Source organism: Limulus polyphemus, unplaced genomic scaffold (genome assembly GCF_000517525.1).
Source record: "Limulus polyphemus unplaced genomic scaffold, Limulus_polyphemus-2.1.2 Scaffold67, whole genome shotgun sequence".
Lineage (NCBI taxonomy): Eukaryota > Metazoa > Arthropoda > Merostomata > Xiphosura > Limulidae > Limulus > Limulus polyphemus.
The window spans coordinates 1-5,841 of NW_013665677.1; positions in this window are offsets into that span (position 1 = coordinate 1).

A 5,841-nucleotide genomic window follows, 5' to 3' on the forward strand; every position below is an offset into this window, starting at 1 on the left:
AATCCCAAAAAAAATGTGTCGTCCATAAATTGCAAATTTTGTCTATTTTTAATTTTTTAATAACCAAATACTCTCCTTATGGTTTCAAGTAATATACAAGACCAAAAAATAATATTTGTAAATAAACCTAAACAATAAATGAGTATTTTTGTTTTTAACTATGATTTCATGTTTATATACGTACATAAAAACATTTAAATTTTCTTTCATAGATATATTTTTATTTCAAGTTTATTTTTATGTTTCATTGCAGCCGTATATTTGTTTATTGTGCTGCATAAAACGTTGGGTCAGCAGCGTGACCTTTGTTCGTTGTCTGTAACCATCTCACCCCTGTTGGGGTCACTCTCGTTCAGCCCAGCGTGGACGCATTTGAACATTACTGTCGGTATGATAACAAGAAAGCTTTTCGGTACTTGAATATCATTTCTTTGAACTTTCAAAAAAGTTTATTTCAACACGTGTCCTTGTATGTTGTTTCACTATACCGACAAACCTAATTGCCACTACTTGTGAGTTGTAATAACTTACAGTACAGGTGGTTTCAATAACACCGCCTAATCCTTGATACATTCTATTAGAAGAGATTACCAGACGATACAGACACCATAAATTACAAAGAAAGTCAATTCATAGCACTTAAAATATTAGTCTGGTCACATTCCTCTCATTATAGGTAATATTTATGTTGGAATTTGAAACTTAAGCCCTTCAATGTATTAGCACCCCAACTGTGAGAATGTCATAGCTTTCCTGATATTATTGACACGAATGTGTTTAGTCTGTCTCCCAAATAACATATGGGCTTTATTGTTGTCACTTGTACACTGAGTTTTAACACATATATAAAAGAACCGTACAAGAATAAAAATTTACGTTTTTATTTTTGCATCTAAATATGATACAACTGTACGTGTACTTCTCAGTGCATAACTTGTAAATTAGCAATTGTTTATCCATACACTGATGCTCCTTTTGTATACATGTTATCTTGACTTGTAACTTCTGTATAAAATTTATGTAATTTAACTTTATTTAACCCCTTTGAAAAATATCAGAATAAAATATTTATATATCAGTTAGTATGTATTAATTAAAACAACAACAGAAGTGTGGGTCTTACTAAGTAATGATAGTAAGAAAGAAATTACAAAATTCTTACGATAAGCCTAAAACTATCAAAGTGGTACTACTAGTACGTACAAATGACAAAGTTTTCCTTATAAATACTAAATCATATTTTTATTATGAACAAAATTATTGAACTTAAAACTGCAAATTTAAATACAAAAGTATATAAAAAAATCACAAATTCTTACAGTTCAAAGTCCTAAGCCTACTTCATGTAAAGACCTTGCACACGCCACTCAATAACTGTTAACCCTAACAATTGTGGATCAACTTCTTTCCTAAAAAATATATCTATTTTGAGTTAATTTTTCAATATAATGATTAATATAAATAGATATACGATGCAGCATGACTTAAGCTACTATATAAAAATAATAAAAGTCACGTACATCCCATGCAGTTTTTTCCAGAAGCAGCTTTTCTAACGCTTATAGAAAAGCCCTATTGGCCAGTACTAAATACAATCTCTACATAAAATGGCAGTTACTATAATAAGCACAAACCACGTTCATATTGTAAAATCCAGAGAACAACGTTTCATCACGTGCTTTCCTTATCATACTATGATTTGTCAAATGGGAGATACGACAATTGGAATAATTGGTACTGAAATTGACACTTTCGACTAGGATTGGCTAAAAGTTTTACAACTGAGGTTTAACACGCCCAGACGCAGTTTTATAAAGAAAACAGACTAGAAAAAGGTTTATGTACCAATCATAGATGGGAAGACCAGTGCTGAAGTGAAAGGAAATTCTTTAACAAATTTTTTCAAAAAACATTTCTTCTTAGAGGGCGCTTATTTATAGTCTAAAACGTATTTTAAGAATTTTTTCATTAATTTCCTCTTTAAACTTCATTAAATAATACAATTTTGTACAAATAATTGAATGTTATGCTATTATTTACAAAAATAAAATCTGAAATCCAATAAGAGATGAGTTCTCTATCATTTTTTCAATTCACAAATGATTTTGCCCTCACAATAAGACAAAATGGCCCCGGCAAGTATCGGGTTAATCTAAAGAGAGAAACAAAAGCTATCTTTAGAATTAGAGGTTGAACTAATGGCCTAGGTATGGAACGGGATCACTGTCAATAAAAATAATTAAACCTTATAACACTTTACAGCTTAAAAGAGTTAAGTTTATCTTTCAAAAGACTGATATAAAGACGTTTGAGATGTTGACCATACAAGAAAGGATTGTGGTGAAAAGAGAGTGAAAGGAAGATAAGAACTACAGCTTGCTGCGGCATTGAGTCGATTTGTTATATATGTATCAACCTCCGTCAATTTTGACTTATTACAGCTTTCTAGAAACGTAAACAGGCTGTTTCATTTTATTTGTAAGGGGTAAATTGAAAGAAAGTGAGGAATGGAAAGGGATTGTTTGCATAAATGATTGTAAATTAGAACTGAATGAAATCTAACAATTCTTTGGATTTTATAACAAAATGAAAGCGTCACTTTAATCGAAAATAAAAAACGATTAACGAGTAGATCAACCATTTCCATTTTGTTTGTTTATGACACCTTGTAATGCAGTAAAAATAAAATTACTGAAGAAATTTTAAGATACTTCAAATAAAAGTACAGTAGTTTGAGATATGGGAATTGTTGAAAGAAAGTGGAATTTTAGATTTATCTCTTCACTCTGAAGAGTTCAAAATAAATACCTTCAAATATTGCAACAAATTAATTGCTACATGAAAGGATATGTGTTCATATATGTAACTAATTCTCTTAACCTTTAATTACAAAATTAAAAATATTTTAAAATACTTATACATTTTTTCCTTAATTGCTGAAGTTATTGACATTAAAACTTAATAGTAAAGGAATTTATGCAGCCCACACTCAATCTTTATTGGAAATAGGAATATCTGTATCTTCCTGTAATTTTTCAATGTATGTTTATGTTTCAGATAAAACGTAACTATATTACCTTCTATAGATTTATTTTGTGTACAAAACTACACCAACGGGCTTTCTGCACTGTCTCCACCAGGGAAATGGATCTCCGAGTTTTTTGTATTTGGTTTGAGTTAAGGACAAAACTACACAAAGTGCTATCTGTGCTCTGCCCACCACGTGTATCGAAACCAGGTTGTAAATCCACAGACATACCGCTGGGCCACTGCGGACCCAGAATTTTAGAGTTATGAGCCCTTAATTTACTGTTGAGCCAACAAGAAATATATAGAAAAGAATCGTTCTTTTCTTTTTATATAATAATGAGAAAGTAACGAGGCAAAACGAACATTAAGTTCATAATATTGAGAGGAAAAAACTGTAAACCTTTTTGCATCACGAAATCTAATTATCCGCCATAACTGGATGTTTATTATTATTATCAGGTTTACCAGCTCCAAAATCTAGAGCCCCTCGCCCTTTATTAGTAAGATCTTCTGATAAAAAGTTGGCCAACTATATAGATCAGAACTAGAAAGTATCTTGTAAACTAATGAAATCAATCTTATGTAAGAAACTAACTAGAAGTACTTAATGTTATTAATCAATGCACAATAAAAGTAAATCCTCTATTATTAAAGTGGTTTAAATCATCATTTGGATATTGTCGCTGTTAGCGATATTTTCAGTTGTATTATTAAACGTATGCGAATTTTATGAGCATCCATCATGTGTTACCAGCAAAAAAGAACTAAATAAACAATAAGTTTAATAAAAAATACATTTTTTAATTTAAGTAACAGCCTTTTTTTGCTCTACAAAATTTCGAGCTAACTTTCCTGAAAAAGTTTAGCAGAAAGTATCAAAATCATGCCATGATGTATATTCCCCTTTGTTGTGAGATAGCGAATTCTACTTTTATTTTGCTATTGTTTTGTTTACCGTTCATTTATTATTTTTTCTATCGTTTAGTTCAGCTGGGAAAGTTTAGTTACATTAAAGCACAAACCCACCTTCTATATAGAACACGTTTATTTTGAGTATGTATATATTATGAGACAAAAACACGTTTCCCGTAGCTGTGACGTACAGATATTGATGTTGTGAAAGATTAAGCAGATATATAGTAATAGCTAGTCAAATAAGATGTAACCTCATGGTCAAACCACTAAACAAACAGCTTTCCTTGATATTGAAAAAAAAGAGTTAGTTCACGAGATATAGTTAGAAAGAATTAATGCTCGATATTGTTCTTGATAATGAGAAGTGGTTTAATTTTAAAACATTGTGTTATTTTCTTGTGAATTAGGTTTTTTCTGACTCTTTTCTCTAATTCCTTTGATATTTATTAAAATTAATCATATTAAAATCTATGTTGTATTGCATATTAACGTTTGTACCTAGAAGATCCAGACATGGGCTTACTATTGTTTTGTTTTTGTAAGTGATAACATTTGTATTCTAGTTGTTTAAAGGTTTTTTCTTTCTACTATTATATTTAATAAATTGTTTTTGTTTGACCCTAGTTGTAGCGGCTTTTTATTTAATCCTTTACACTGTCACAACTTCAATTTAAAACGGCCCGGCATGGCCAGGTGGATAAGGCGCTCGACTCGCAATCTGAGGGTCGCGGGTTCGAATCCCCGTCCCACCAAACATGCTCGACCCTTTCAGCCGTGGGGGCGTTATAATGTGACGGTCAATCCCACTATTCGTTGGTAAAAGAGTAGCCCAAGAGTTGGCGGTGGTGATGACTAGTTGCCTTCCCTCACTGCTAAATTAGGGACGGCTAGCGCAGATAGCCCTCGAAATTCAAAAACAAACAAACAATCAATTTAAAAAATTTGAATTGTTTCAGAAAGATATTAATAAAAAAAATACTTAGAATGTCCAGGCACTTTATTGATTATATGTGAATTATGTCAAAACTGAATACCATAAGTATTTGCAGAGTAAATTACAATTTATATTTGGTTTGTTTTGAATTGCGCGCAAAGCTACACGAGGGCTGTCTCCACTAGCCATCCCTACTTATTAACCAGTTACTCTTTTAAAAATAGCAAACAGTTTCTTTTTCAAAACTGAAAAATACGTAAAAGTTATACATTTTTTGTTAATCTTTATTTATTGATATATTTTATTCAGAACCGCCTTATTTCGGAATCTGAAAAGATTGAATTGGGCCACAAAGCTGAAGAGACCTCTAACACTTTGCTCCTATTTTTAAAAGCTTAAATTATGAATAATATTACTAAAAGTTTACTCTTGTTTTATTGTAAGATAACTACTCACTGAGGAATGCTCAATTAAGGCATAACGTCTTTTGTATCATCGCTGTTCATCAAGAAAAATATGATATAAAACACATTTTCAACTTTGCCTAGTGGCACAGTGGCATGTCTGCGGACTTACAACGCTAAAATCCGGTTTTCGATACCCGTGGTGGGCAGAGCTTAGATAGCCCATTGTGTAGCTTTGTGCTTAATTACAAACAAAAAACTGACAAGGAATGTTTGCTCAAAATGCACAAAAGACAAATGTGGGTTGTTTTTATATTTGCATGAATTTTTGTTATAGTACTTCGGAAGTTGTTTGGCCTTTCTCAAAATTATTTTAAACAGATTATGCCCCAATAGGATAATGTTTCAGTTAAAATATGGCAAATTATGATTATGATTGATACCTATTTTTATTTTTGTCTCTTTTTTTTTCTTTAAGTTAAATACTTTTGCTTCCTAAACTTCGATATTTATATAAAACCTCCCTCTGTCGAAATAACCTGAAAATATACATTTTAT